A 16,596-nucleotide genomic window follows, 5' to 3' on the forward strand; every position below is an offset into this window, starting at 1 on the left:
TCTAGAGCACAGACTCAGTAGTTGTAGCACATGGGCTTAGTTGCTCCACAGTATGTGGGATCTTCTGGGTCAGGAATTAAACCCATATCTCCTACACTGGCAGGTGAATTCTTCACCGCTGAGCCGCCAGGGAAGCCCTGTATTTCTCTTTCTGACTTCACTTCACTCAGTGTAATTCTAGTAGGTCTATCCTTGTTTGCACTATCCTGCAAGTGGCGTTATTTTGTTCTTTTTAATATATGTGTATACTCACATCTTTATCTGTTTATCTGCTGATAGACACTTAGGTTGTTATCATGTCTTGGCTATTGTAAATAGCTGCTATGTACATAGGTATGCATGTATCTTTTTGAATTAAAGTTTTCTTAAAAGCGCTAGCAAGTTTCCTTACATCTTTTCATGTTGCCTAAGAGGGTAATTATAGTCTAGATAAGAGATGGCTATTCATGTGGAGAGAAGATAGATAAGAATAATATTTGAGAAGTAGAAATGACAAGATTTGGTGGTTGAATGTAATATTACAGAGAAAAACACCTCATAGAGGGCTCTTCAAAGTGCCATACTACTAAAAATACCTCTTCAGTCTATTTAGCTCATCTGTCTTCTCTCCCCAGATATAAGTACACAGTGGTAGACTAAATTCTCATCTCTACATGTCTTTCTGTTGGTTTTTAGCATTTTGTAGTTGAGACTCCCGTATTCAGGAATTACTTGATTATTAATAAAAATACTGTCTCGTCAACAAAAGAGAAAAGGAGGGGTAAGGTGGATATTATAAGAATACAGATCTCAGACTCCAAGGTGGAAAAATATAGGAACTGCGAGGACTGTTCTACATGGAGACCTCATGGATATTCCCTCTGCCTCTCTACTTCCTGCTGGCTATGCCTCAGCAACTTCCCCCTTGTGACTTAAACACACCAAGAGAGTGAACCTGATTGGCTTGGTCGTGTATGGGGTGATCCCTGAAAAGAATGTATAATTAAACATAGCTGCCTAGGTCACCACTTTAATAGGGTCTGTGGGCTGGGGATAGAGTTGGAGGTCAGGCCAAGGAATGGGCAGACACGGTTAAAGGACAACTGAATACATCCTCAAATTTATAGGCCTTCATATAATGTGATGCTATCCTTTTTCATTTTGTCTTTTTATTTTTTTATTTTTTATTTATTTTTTTTTTTATGCTGCAATTCTTTAATTCAGATACTTTTTTTGGCAGACCTTCTTTATAAGAGTCACAGTGCTTTAAACTTGAAGAATTTTGTCTTTTTAAAAAAAAAAATCAGTGAAAGGAAATTAGAGGTAGTGGAAACAACAATGAAGTTTTAAAATCTGAGTCCTGGTTATGGCTCTGTCTGATAAATTTGACTTAAGCAAGTCCTTTTTGTAGCTCTGCTACAAATGTGTTCTGATTTTTCCCCATTGCTCCTGTGTAGTGCTTCCTAGGAGAAGGCAATGGCACCCCACTCCAGTACTCTTGCCTGGAAAATCCCATGGATGGAGGAGCCTGGTAGGCTGCAGTCCATGGGGTCGCATAGAGTTGGACACGACTGAGCGATGTCACTTTCACTTTTCACTTTCATGCATTGGAGAAGGAAATGGCAACCCACTCCAGTGTTCTTGCCTGGAGAATCCCAGGGACAGGAGCCTGGTGGGCTGCCGTCTATGGGGTCGCACAGAGTCGAACACGACTGAAGTGACTTAGCAGCAGCAGCAGCAGTGTTTCCTATGCTGAAAAAAAGAATGGCACAGTAAAAAAATTCCAGCTATTATTGTAATGTATAATGGCTATTATTAGTTTGTTCTAAGTCCCTCACAAACACACTGAACATTCTTTAGTTTTCAGTCTGTTTCTTGGGCAAGTGAGGTAGGAAGTGACTCCTGATTCAAACTTGATTTTTTGTTTGTTTTCCCAGTTTTAGAGAGCACCATTCTTAGGCTAAACCCAAGAAGAGAAACCCACTCCTTTCTATATAGCCCATAAGAGAACATTTAAATATAGTAGTTGTGTCCTTTTCCTGATGAGCAACTCTTAATGTGCTCTCACTATCTCAAAGTTTAAATTCACTTTCTTTTACCTTGTCTGTAATTAACATGAGAAAGATCTATATCAAGATTTTTGTATTTGAATATTTATGAAGTTGTCCCTCATTCTTTTCTAGTTTTTGTTAACTATTGAGTGCTTCTTAATGCTCAATACACTGTTTTAACAGCTCTGTATGTATTAACTGATTCACAATAACCCTGCAAGGTGGTTCATTTCAGTTCAGTTCGGTCCCTCAGTCATGTCTGACTCTTTGACACCCAATGAACTACAGCAAGCCAGGCTTCTCTGTCCATCACGAACTCCTGGAACTTGCTCAAACTCATGTCCATCGAGTCAGTAATGCCATCCAACCATCTCATCCTCTGTTGTCCCCTTCTCTTCCTGCCTTCAATCTTTCCCAGTTTCAGAGTCTTTTCCAGAGTCAGGTCTTTGCATCAGGTGGCCAAGATATTGGAGCTTCAGTTTTCAGAACTAATTTCCTTTAGGATTGACTGATTTGATCTTGCAGTCCAAGGGACTTGAAAGAGTCTTCTCCAACATCACAGTTCAAAAGCACCAGTTCTTCAGTGCTCAACTTTCTTTATAGTCCAACTCTCCCATCCATACTTGACTACTGGAAAAACCATAGCTTTGACTAGATGGACCTTTGTTGGCAAAGTAATATCTCTGCTTTTTAATATGCTATCTAGGTTGATCATAGCTTTTCTTCCAAGGAGCAAGCGTCTTTTAATTTCATGACTGCAGTCACCATCTGCAGTGATTTTGGAGCCCAAAAAGATAAAGCCTGTCACTGTTTCCATTTCTTCCCCCATTTTTCTGCCATGAAGTGATGGGATCTTCATTTTTGGAATGTTTTAAGCCCGCTTTTTCACTCTCCTCTTTCATCAAGAGGCTCCTCAGTTTCTCTTTGCTTTCTGCCAGTAGGGAGGTGTCGTCTGCATATCTGAGGTTATTGACATTTCTCCTTGCAATCTTGATTCCACCTTGTGCTTCATACAATCCAGCATTTCACATGATGTGCTCTGCAAGGTGTTACTATTACCCCAACTTTATTGACAGGAAACTGAAGCACAGAAAAGCTAAAATGACACTTAAGAATACCCAAGTAGAAAATATTAAAGCAGAGATTTGAACACAGGCAGTCCGTGTTTAAAACACCTATCCTTACTAATGTGCAGAGAGTCTCTAAGACGACATAGATGATGTTTTCCTCCAGTTTATTCAGGCTCTATACCAGTTGGAGTATTTCAACTTCAAGTATTTCAAGTATTTTTGTATTTCAAAACTACAAAGTATTTTTCCAACTTTGTAGAATTTTTTTTTCTGTTGAATTATAGTTGATTTACAGTATTGTGTTAGTTTCAGATGTACAGCAAAGTGATTCAAATATATTTTTTTCAGATTCTTTTCATTATCGGTTATTACAAGATGTTTCCTGTGCTACACAGTAAATCTTTGTTTTTTGTCTATTTCCTATATAGTGGTATGTATCCCATACTTCTCATTTATCCCTCCTCCCTTCCTTTCCCCTTTTTTAACCATGTTTGTTTTCTATGTTTGTGAATCTGTTTCCATTTTGTGAATAAGTTTTTGTATCTTTTTTAGATTCCACATATAAGTGATATCACATGATATTTGTTTTTCTCTGTATGGTAATCTCCAGGTCCATGCATGTTCTGCAAATGGCAATATTTCATTCTTTTTTATAACTGAGTAATATCCTAATGTATATATGTACCACATCTTTATCCATTCTAGTGTTGTGGACATTTGGGTTGTTTCTATGTCTTGGCTACAGTGCTGAATGTCGGACTATATGTGTCTTTTCAAATTAGAACTTTTATCTTTTCTGATATATGCCCAGTAGTGGAACTGGGGTGTCCCATGTGGTACAGTGGTAAAGAATCTGCCTGGCAATGCAGGAGACCCTGATTCAATCCCTGCATCAGGAAGATGCCGTGGAGGAGGAAATGGCAACCCATTCCAGTATTCTTGCCTGGAGAATCCCATGGAAAGAGGAACTTGGCAGGCTACAGTCCATAGAGTTGCAAAGAATCAGACACAACTGAGCGTGCACGCACATGGTAACTCTATTTTTGGCTTTTTAAGGTACTTCCATACTGTTCTCCATAGTGGCTGTACCAGTTTACCAGCAGTGTAGGAGGGTTGCCTTTCCTCTACATCCTCTCCGGCATTTACTATTTGAGACTTTTTGATGATGGCCATGCTGACTGGTGCAAAGTGATACCTCACTGTAGTTTTCATTTACATTTCTCTAACAATTCATGATGTTGAGCATCTTTTCTTGTGCCTGTTGGCCATCTGTATGTCTTCTTTGGAGAAATGTCTATTAGGTCTTCTGTTCATTTTTTGATTGGGTTGGGTCTTTGATATTGAATTGTTTGCCAATTTTGTAGATTCTTCTTTGTGATTTTCCTTTAAGCCATTTTCTTTCTTGCCTTCTTACTCAGCTTCATGGAATCCAATATTGCACACACCAAGGATCTAAAGAATTCTGAGTAGAGTGAGACAATCACACAGTCCTACCTGTTGACTCACATTGGCATATGTTGACATCATGCTTTTTTAACTGGAAACCTGAAGTGTTGACTCACAGTTCATCATTTTCAAAATACCTACACTCAACCGAGTTGTTAGCTGTCCCTGCATACCACAGAGCCTTTGTTTTTGCCTGCCCTCAGCCTTTGATGTCAGACAGCACCCTTCTCCCACCCTTCTCACCAGAAGGGTGAATTCTGGTAACTGGAAGCCCTTTGTTTAATGAACATTGCAATGGATTGGGGTTTGTGATGGAGCTGTAAGCTGGAAAGAAGCCCACGTACTCTATGTGATAAGGATCACATAGGAGGTAGAAATAGAAGCCAGCCACAGTGGATGCCACACAGAGGGGAAGAGGAGAATCCTTGGTAAGAATTTAGGTGAATAAAGGGGCTAATGTTGTACCCTTTGACGTGCTCAGCACTTTCTAAGTGCTTTGTGTGTGTAACTGACTTAATCCTCACAATACCATTAAGGGAGTAGCTATATTACTTCCCTCTTTTTAGAGATGAGGAAACTGAGGCACAAAGAAGTAATTTGCCAGTGTCACTCATTGAAAAAAGTTTGGAACTGGGATTGTAGGGTCTGTGCTCTTAATCATCCTTTTCCAAGAGTTTCTGTGAAATTGCCAATTTTTTTTTTGTCTGTCACACCACATGTCTTGCTGGATCTTAGCTCCCCAACCAGAAATCGAATCTGGGAGATTACGAAGGAGGAGAAAGCTTTCCATCTCATACGTATTATTGATAGCTCTTTCATATTCCCATGGCTTATTCAGCTTCACTGTCCTCGAATCCTTAAAGACTTTACTTTTACTCAAGCAGCTGTAGTTTGTTGAGATTATTTTCCAAGTGCTGCACAGACCACCCTGTATTAAACACAGAGATGTGCCTTTGATGTCAGACAGCACTTCTTGAAATTCCTAGGGAAGAGTCCACTTGCTTTAATAGCATTGGTCATTTGGGAATTCCTTGGCAGTCCAGTGATTAGGCTTTCACTGCAGGATGAAGCGGGGCTGGGGGTGGGGCTGGGGGTGAGGGAGGTGGGGTGGGGGGGTGGGGAGTGGGAGGGGGTGCACATCCCATGGCTGATTGGCAAAATACATATACATAGACTCAGCTTTCTCAGCGCAAGACAATGGGGTTTGGACTGGTCATTTGCATCCAGAGCTCCCCCATGAGCTTGGCTGAGGCTATAGCCCTGTATCATAGTGTGACATCCTGCTTCCTTCCCGACCCTTCCACAGGTGTTCATTCATACCCAGCACATTTCCTGGTAAACATGCAGCATACTAAATTTTGTTTCATAGTCTGCTTTTCAGAGACACCCCCTCCTGTGTCATGCTCTAAGCTTAGTGTAGTCCATAAATGGAGCAAATAATAGCTAATGTTTACTGAGCACTAAGATCGTGGCATCTGGTCCCATCACTTCATGGGAAATAGATGGGGAAACCGTGGAAACAGTGTCAGACTTTATTTTTTGGGGCTCCAAAATCACTGCAGATGGTGATTGCAGCCATGAAATTAAAAGATGCTTACTCCTTGGAAGAAAACTACGATCAACCTAGATAGCATATTAAAAAGCAGAGACATTACTTTGCCAACAAAGGCCCATCTGGTCAAAGCTATGGTTTTTCCAGTGGTCATGTATGGATGTGAGAGTTGGACTGTGAAGAAAGCTGAGTGCCAAAAAATTGATGCTTTTGAACTGTGGTGTTGGAGAAGACTCTTGAGAGTCCCTTGGACTGCAAGGAGATCCAACCAGTCCATCCTAAAGGAGATCAGTCCTGGGTGTTCATTGGAAGGACTGATGCTGAAGCTGAAACTCCAATACTTTGGCCACCTCATGTGAAGAGTTGACTCATTGGAAAAGACCCTGATGCTGGGAGGGATTGGGGGCAGGAGGAGAAGAGGACAACAGAAGATGAGATGGCTGGATGGCATCACCGACTCGATGGGCATGAGTTTGAGTAAACTCTGGGAGTTTGTGATGGACAGGGAGGCCTGGAATGCTGTGATTCACGGGGTCGCAAAGAGTTGGACACGACTGAGCGACTGAACTGAACTGAACCGAACTGAAGTATGTGCCATACACCATGATTGGAGAAGGTAATAGCAACCCCACTCCAGTACTCTTGTCTGGGAAATCCCATGGACGGAGGAACCTGGTAGGCTGCAGTCCATGGGGTCGCAAAGAGTCGGACATGACTGAACAACTTCACTTTCACTTCCCACTTTCATGCATTGGAGAAGGAAATGGCAACCCACTCCAGTGTTCTTGTCTGGAGAATCCCAGGGATGGGAGCCTGCTGGGCAGTCGCAGACACGACTGAGTCAGACACGACAGAGTCAGACACGACTGACGTGACTTAGCAGCAGCATACACCATGATTGGCACTGTAAATATATTGGGTTGGCAAAAAACGTCATTCAGTTTTTTCCATAAGCTGGCTTTAATAACAGTTAACTTTAACTTCATTCAAAGGAATTTTGTTAGATCTAAATTGGCGATTAGATCTAAATTTGTTAAATCTAAATTGGCGATTTTTTATGTAGCCATTTTAATATTGAAGATAGAAGGAAAAAAGTGACATTTTCAGCATATTGTGTTTTATTGTTTCAAGAAAGGTAAAAACGCAACTGAAATGCAAAAAAAAAAAAAAAAAGAATTTGTGCAGCATATGGAGAAGGTGCTTTGCTATATTGAAAATGTCAAAAGTGGTTTGCAGTTTCATGCTGGAGAATGCTGCATGTTCAGGAAGACCAGTTGAAGTTGATAGTAATCAAATCAAGACATTGAGAAAAATCAATATTATACCGCTCAGGTGGAAGCTGACATATTCAAAATATCCAAATCAAGCCTTGAAAATCATTTGCACTATCTTGGTTATGTTAATCACTTTGATGTTTGGGTTCCACGTAAGTTAAGCAGAAAAAACAACCTTCTTGACGATATTCCTGCATTGGATTCTCTACTTAAACATAACAAAAACGTTCAGTTTTTAAAAACAAATTGTGACAGTCGATGAAAAGGGGCTATTGTACAATAATGTGGAATGGAGGAAGTCATTGGGCAAGCAAAATGAACCATTAACAACCACACCAAAGGCATGTCTTCATCCAAAGAAGGTGGTGATGTGTATGTAGTAGGTTTGGAAGGGAGTCCTCTACTATGAGCTCCTTCCAGAAAACTAAACAATTAATTCCAATGGTGCTGCTGAAATAGGCCAAGTGAAAGCAGCAGTCCATGAAAATCAGCTGGAATTAGTCAACAGAAAACACATAATCTTTGATCAGGATAACGCAAGACCGCATGTTTCTTTGACAGCCAGGTACAAATGACTACAGCTCAGCTGGGAAATTCTGATTCATCCACATGTTCATCAGACATCACACCATCACAACTTTGGATTTCCTTTTTTTTTTTTTCTTTACAAAATTCTCTTGATGGAAGAAATTTCAATTCCCTGGAAAACTGTAAAAGGCATCTGGAAATGGAATTGCGAAGTTCCTGAAAAATGGCAGAAGGTAGTGGAACAAAATGGTCAATACATTATTCTATATAGTTCTTGATGAAATGAAAAATATATCGTTTATTTTTACTTTAAAACGGAAGGAATTTTTTGGCCCATCCTGTAGTATCTCATTTAGTTTTCATAATCCTTTGAAGTAAATAGTACTACTATCTCACTGTTACAGATGAGAAAACAAAGATACAAAACTATATTGTTAGTAACTGGTAGAGATAGAATTTGAATATTCACAGATCATCTGACTCCAGAGTCTACATTTTTAACCATCATGCTACATTCTATTCCATCATAATACCTACTTCTTAAGAAGTGAAAATGATATTAAACTATGTCTTACAAACCATAATATATAGTGGATATGAGTTAGAAAAAACAATGCGTGACCTGTAGGATTACTTCACAATCTGATGAAATTTTTACCTCTCTATAGACATAAAGCCTGGTTTAAAAAAATTTTTTTGAAACTTAATTAGGAAGAATACTCTTCTAATAACTAAGGCCTACTGTGGTTCTGATTTCCAAAATATTAATGTAGGTTGAACTAGAAGTGCACGTGTGTGTGTTCAGTTGCATTTGAGTCTTTGTGACCCTATGGACTGTAGTCTGCCAGGTTCCCCTGTCCATGGGATTCTCTAGTGAAGAATACTGCAGTGGGTTGCCATGTCCTCCTCCAGGGGATCCTCCCAAGCCAGAGATCGAGCCTGCATCTACTGTGTCTCCTGCATTGCAGGTGGATTCTTTAACCAGTGAGCCACCTGGGAAGCCTGAACTACGTGTAAGTTGAACTAAATCTCTGTCAATGCTGATTCTATAAATTTGGCAAAGATTATGACATCTGAAAATACTGTCAAGTCCAAAGTATTTTGCTTGATGTCACCTCTGAAAGAGTCTTTATCTCTTGTACTGCATAATCTATCCATTGTTCAACAGATGATTCAAGCTGGGTTTGAATGGTGTCATACTTGCCACTTGAAATACAACACCCCAAATTTACTGGGCAAATTCCAGTAAAATCTTTCCCTTTGGAAATAGTCCCAAAGGTTTAGATTTTCTGTTAACTGGTGGCTTCTAAAGACCAAAGGTTTGCTTCTCTGAAACATTTTTATTAGCCTTAAATAAGCAGGTTGACAGACTCAGAGGGAATGAAATACATTCATATTCAGGAAATTCAGCCAACTTCCTATCTCTGTCTTCACCTCTAAGTTTTTATTGTTACTGAATCAGCAAGTCTGCTGTTTGAGTCATGTGGGTTATTCCTGAAGGAGACCTTTTACCCTTGCCATTTTTCCTGAGATTGATGTGTGTTAGCTGGTTGGACTATAGGTTTAGCTCAGATTTAGTTCTAAGTGGCTAATCTTTTGCCCTTGCAACATGTTATCTTGTTTCTCTAAAAAAGGTACACACACATCAAAATTTACAGCCATCTCAACATCTCCCTTAAATCTTTCACAGAGTGTACAGGAAGGACTATATAACTGTGTATGCTAAAAATTGCCTTTTATCATGAAATAAGATGCAAATAATGCAAATAAGAGAGATGGATAAAGCTAGTATAACTCTCACAGCTATAGTTGTCTCCTCTAATTACAAAGTTGTTCAAGTACTTTCTGATTTGTTTCAAATCTTAAATATAAGCATATGAGTTTACATAAGTGAACACACCAAACATAAAACACTTTAAATCACGATTTCCTCAAAGCATCCACTCTCCTCAAAACAACACAAGCAGCACAATGAAATTAAAATGCATAAGGAGTATACATAGAAATGAATGAAGCTGAAAAAGCAATTGAACAGGAAAAGTTCGAAAGTAAAGTGCTGGGCTAATCAGCAATCTGGTGAAGTTCATTTCTTCAGACTGTATGAGGTCATGCCTCAGATAACAAAATACTTCTGGCGCCTTTCATCAGAGTTCTTCAAGTGCTTTGCTGACATTATCTAATAGCAAATATTATTACCCCCATTTTATAGGAGGAGAAACTAAGATACTAAGAGATTAAATAACTTGCTTAAGCATGCACAAGGAGTTGGTGATAGAACCAGGCATTTATTTCAGGAATCTAATCTACTTTTCTGTGCATATCATTAGGTCAGTTTTCCAGATACCAAAAGACATTTATTGGTGTAAATTTGTATTAAATGTACTTTTAAAATTGTTATCTTCTGTAAACAAGTCAATGAAAATGCTTTTGTTGTCAGTCATGGTTGCTTTTTGTAGAAGTTATTTGAATTTAAAAATAAATTCTCGCAGGTTCAAGAGTATCCACATTAAGTTAAGGTAACTTAGTAGAACCCATTTTTGGATATCTAATACGGAACCATAATGAAATTATGTCAGTTAATATCCAAAGTCCTAATAATTGTGTGTGTGTGTTATACACTATTTTTGGTGGGGAAGAGCATGAACAGGAGAGATCTAGGAATTATTCCATACTTCCTAACCCTACTCAACTCAGAATTGTCCCTGAAAATTCTGTAATCTCTATGGGAACATATTAGGGGAAGGGGGTGGTTTTTGTTGTCCTTTCTCAAGAATGTTATTCACTCTTTCCCTTGTCTTAATCTCCAAGCTCCTGTAAATTTTTATAGTCTGCTTCACGAACACAAAATTTTCAGCGTGTAATTTGCTACTTCTGACAAGAATCACAAATATAAATTATTTATATTCTACTACTATCAAATACTTGTGCTAAAAGTAAGCTGTTCATAGGACAAAAATTAAGTTTTATAGTATTAACTGCATGTAAACTCTAACTACATTGCAAAATGGAAAACTAATAAACTTCTCCTTCATTTTGGCCTGAACTCAGGATTAAAGTTACTGACAGGAGGTCAAGGGCAGGGCGCTGCGTATGAACATGCAGGGAGACACACTTCCTTTATTACCTGTGTGTGCTGGGTCCAAAGGTGACTTAAACTATACTTCAATTTGAAAAAAAAAAAAAGAAATAATAGGTGACCAAAGAGTTGCAAGAAAGAGAGGGATCATGAACTCAGCAAATACAGCTGTTTTTCACTTAGTCACGCATATCCTTTTTATTCAGCCAAAGCACAGAAATTCACATCCCAGTGTTCTTTCCAAAGAGCATCTAACTGCTTTGAACAGCCATGCTGTGTAGTAGAACAGGAATACGTTCTGGATCTAGAAGAGGGAGTTTCCAGTGCCACTTCTAGCACTCTCCAGCTTGTGTCTGAGAGCACCCCACTTCACCTTTGCTCATCTCTATGATGCAAATACAGCTCAGGTGTTCATGAGAATTACACAAGACAGTGTGTGAATAAACAGGTTATTGGAGGTTATACAAGAGTTACTTATATATTTACTTTATATAACTAATATATGTACATATAAGTACATATATTGTATATATAGTTGTATATATTACACTGTAATATATATTGTATTATATTGTTGTATAGTTACACTGTAACCACTTATATGTGTAAAATAATTGTATAGTTGTATAGTTACACTGTAACCACTTATATGTGTAAAATAATTGTCAACATATGTTAGATCAGTATATATGTTTGCTTGACACAAATTTTTCAATTCATGCTTGATATATGCAATCATTTATATTTCCCAAAGCAGCTACCTATTCACCATCACTCTCATTTCTGTCTGTCATTTTTACGTCAGACAATTCCAGCTGCTTTTGCCCTCTTATAATATTTTGTGGGCCTTCTTTTCATGCTCTAGGATTTGTAACCAAATGCTCACATGTTCTCATTTCTTGTTCAACAGGTGGGGAGCACTCGATCCTGGGATTCCAGGAGTGTTTTTAGTGGCTGATAAGCCTCATTAAAACCTGTGGGTCTTCTTCCCAGCTGCCTTTTTCTATTTTTGGATTGGCCACAGAAAATGTCCTGTCAAGAGCTTAAAATTTTCCACTGTCTGTAAATAGGATGGTTTATCCCTTGCAAAACTTAACCTGGTTTGGTTACATACAACCTCATTCAGACTTATAGTCTTCTTTTTTTTTTTTTTAATTGCACCTGTCTTGCTATCAGATGTTTCATTGCACATTTCATTTGTATAGTTAGTTCATAAATCAGCTCTGAAACCAAGAGATTCTCTTAAGAGAGATGGTCTTCTCTCTGAATGTTCTAAAAAACAGGGCTTGACTTTGTATATATAGTAAAGGGAATACCATGTCTGTTAGCTAAGCTATTTACAAGCAATGCCAGTAGGTAAAATACTAAAAAGAAGGCACTCAGCAAAAAAAGAGACTAAGCTTTGAAGATTCATGGAGATTAAATACAGGAAAATACAATTTTTAAAGCTTAGAAACATTTCAAAATCACATGTTTCAGAAGTACTCTTGTTCTTAACAAGTATAAAATTTAATTTGGGGGAAATGGGAAAGACTTAGTACTTAGATTTAAACATACTAGTTGTCTCACTCATAAATCTTGTTGAGAAAAACTAAGAAGATAGAAGTAAATCATAGAGATAAAATGATCAAAAACCAACCTCACTCTAATCCATACCTCCTCCCCAATGTCAGAGTTTATCATTTTTATATATTGTTGCATATTTGTGTATATACATGTACCCACAGAATAAGTATAGAATCATTTTGTTTTTTATTTACATAAAAGTCAGAGTGCAGACATCTGTTCAAGCAAGTTGCTTTTTTACACCCAACAACGCTTTTTTTAAACAATATTTTTGAGACACACCCATTGTTTCCAATGTCTCATAATTGTCACAATAAATGAATCTATGGTTCTAATCCTGTATATTTAAAAACAAAAAACAAAAAACAAAAAACTATCAGCCTCAGATGTGTGCTAAATCCTGGTTTACTTTTGACCTTACCAGAAATTGAGGAAGGAAGAAACTCTCTAACCCCATTGCCTGGCACTATGCCAGGAGTACTTTAATATTCATCTTAAGAGAGGGATTAGCCATCAAAAATGGAATGTGGGTTTGAAACAATTTTCCAGATAATTCAGTCTCCCAAAGCTACTTTGATCTGAATGAGAAGATACTTAAGAAAAAAAAAAAAAAATAAAAAAAAAAAAAAAAAAAAAAAAAGAGAAGATACTTAAGAAATGGTTTTTGTTCTGCCTTAGATTTCCAACTAGTTCTCCTCATCTGCTTCACTAAAGGAATGAATTCATCCATCCATCCATTCAATGAGTTTTTATTAACTGTTAGAATTAGATGCATAGCACTATGTTAAACAGGTCTGCATTTTTTTGTGATTGCAAAGAAGGGCAAGCCCTCTGTGAAGGGCGTGTTTGTCCTTCTCACGTCAACTTTACACATTACAGGATGTACTTCCTTAATCCTAGCTACCTTTCCCAACCACTATGAACCAATAACTCAAAAACAGGATGGGAGACAGTATAGGTCCTACCAGGGATTTAACTGCTCTACAATTTCATCACATCTTCAAGTCATATCCTATATCACAAAAGTAGAAATAGACCCTAAAGTCAGAATCCCTGCTAACACTAGGTCCATCCAAGTTAAATTCCTTGTTTTAGAATCATAGGCCAAGTCTGTGTGAGTAGAGAGTTTGGAATCAGACAGCCAACAATGCCCTGCTATTTAAAATTTCAAGTCCTTATAAACCCTGAGGTATTTTATCACAAGGTTTTTATTCTCAGCATCTGGTTTGTGCAAAATCAATGTTAATTGTACCTATAGATTATTTGGAATGGGGATATTAAGATCCTTTTTTGGCCTGTGCTGCGTGGCTTGTGGGATCTTGGTTCCCCAACCAAGGAATGAACCTAGGTTCCCACAGTGAAAGCACTGAGCCCTATCCACTGAACAGTCAGGGAATTCCCATTAAGATATTTTTTAAAGTTCAAAAACAAATTTCCAGACCATCCAAAAGTATATCTGAGCCTATTTGGGTTGTTTGCTGCTAAACTCTTTTGGCTCCAACATATATTGAAAACCTCTCTGATTGCTTTCTGAAGCGTGATGTCTCACTTTTCCAGGCAGGGTTAAATCTTTTCCTTAGCAATAAGACAGAGATAATATTTCAACATTTACTCAACAAGAGGTTGTAGGTAAATTTAGTGAAGGTCTCTGTTTTCATTTTACTAGATCCTATTTAATGAGAACTTCTTTCATCTCAGCTATGGCTTTCTGCAATGGTCAGGTAACTTTTTACATTTAAGAAGAGTGAGTATTCTGAGCCATGGCTGAGCTCAAATCCTGAGTCCTTTCTTCACTGAGATAGACAAACACTGCTGCCTTATTGGTACATTCTATCTGTGACTTGAATGGCTGAATTCTCAGAGAACTTGAAGACAAATTCTTACATGATGTATATTCTAATCAGCAATAGGCCTCATTGTGTGCCCTCTCACAGAATCTTAAAATCCCAGGGCAGTTCCTCTGAGCTGAGTCATGGTCTCAGGACTGAGTGACATCCATCATGAGAAACACAATGCATAGACTTATGCCTACAGGTTTGTCCAGTGAAAACTGGATTCTGCTGAGGTGACCCAGTAGATTCTTACCAAAGGCAAATTCTTGCCATGTATTTCTTCTAGGGCTGTTAGGATCATTAAACAAATGGGCTAAAACCCACTGAAAACACTGCCATAAGATATTATACCTAATTCTCAGCTGATGTCTAACTAGTCTGTACTAGTTTAGTTGTTTAAATATTAAAATAGTTCTGTACAAGTTGCTGAAAAACTGCTGTCCCTCAATAAACTGATTCACAAGGTCTAACAACTAAGGGGCTTATTATCCCCATCCCAAAAGAGGTGGTTTGGGGGGGGGGGTGCTGTGACCCTGCTCTGTTCTTATTGGCTCCAAACCTTATTGCACATTATAAATTTTAGTGTCACTCTCACCTGAAACAAATGTAAAAATAAAAATGAATGATGTAACAAATTCATACACAAGTAGACTGACTATATTTTATAAATTTAATGTCCAATTATTCATGTTGCATAACACATTATCTGGAAATGTAGTAGGTTAAATAAAAATACTGCTCAGAAGTGTACAGATTGGGCAGGACTTGTCTCTGCTTCAATTATGTTAGCTGGGGTGACATAAAGACTTGTGTGATGGTTAATTTTATGTGCCAACTTGGCTAGGCCACAGTGCTCAGTTATTTTATCAAGCAGCAGTCTGGATATTGCTATGAATGTATTTCTTCAATGAGACTAACATCAAATCAGTAGATTGTGAGTAAAGCAGATCACTCTCCATGATGTGGGTGGGCCTCATCTGATCAGTTGAAGACCTTAAGAGAAAATAGACTGAGGTCCCACAGAGAGGAAATTCTGCCAGTATACTGCCTTTGAACTGAATTCTTCCTTGGGTTTCCCCCCTATCGGCCTACTCTCAGATATTGGACTTGCCAGGCTCCATGGCTCTGCAAACCAATTTCTTAAAATAAATCTCTCTCTCTTTTTCTCTCTTTCCATATATACATAAAATATGCCATTTCGTTTTTCAGGAGATCTTCCTGTCCCAGGGATCGACCCCTCATCTCTTGCATCTTCTGCATTGGCAGGCAGACTGTTTTTTAAACACTGTGCTACCTGGGAAGCCCCATTTTAAACTTGAACTGGTACTAATTTACCCCCAATGAAGTTACTGTTGCTTTTTCTTGGATATAAATTCTTTTCTTGACTTAAACTCTGATGAAAAGAATGGCTGTGTTTTTCTGTCCAGTGTTGAAAAGTTGAAAAGCTTCTTGAGCCCCAATTTTGTAAGATGTCACTTCTACTGAGTGAAATTACATTTTTGTGCTGTTCTTCCTCACATTCTCCACAAGGATTTTTAAATTGCTTATTTTTATTTTTAGCACGTACTGTTTAATATTTTGAATATAAAAGAGCTCTGAAGAATAATAGCACATCTATATATCCACACCCAGCTTGAGAAATAAAACATTATCAACACAGTTTAAGCTTCCTGTTTTCACCCCATCACATATTGATTCTCCTTCTGCTCCCTCAGAAGTAATCACATTTCTGAATTTGGTATTTTTTTATTCCTTGATATTCGGGCTTCCCTGGTGGCTCAGACAGCAAAGAATTTGTCTGTAACGTGGGAGACCTGGGTTCAATCCCTGAGTTGGGAAGATCCCCTTGAGAAGGGCATGGCAATCCACTCTAGTATTCTTGCCTGGAGAATCCCCATGGACAGGGGAGCCTGGCAGGCTACAGTCCATGGTTTTGCAAAGACTCGGGACATGATTGAGCGACTAAGCACATACATTCCTTGATAGTTAAAAATATTTCACTACAATTGGGTGTATTCCTAAGTAAGTTATACCAAAGTTGCACATGTTCTTAAGTTTTATGGTAGTGGTATTATGTATATAAGGGCTTCCTCAGTGACTCAGTGGTAAAGAATCTGCTTGCCAATGCAGGAGATTAGAGTGACAGAGCCAGGCAGGCTCCATGGGATCACAAAAGAGTCAGGCGTGACTTACTGACTAAACAACAACAACAAATTATGTAT

This window comes from Muntiacus reevesi, chromosome 5, assembly GCF_963930625.1.
Source record: "Muntiacus reevesi chromosome 5, mMunRee1.1, whole genome shotgun sequence".
Taxonomy (NCBI): Eukaryota; Metazoa; Chordata; class Mammalia; order Artiodactyla; family Cervidae; genus Muntiacus; species Muntiacus reevesi.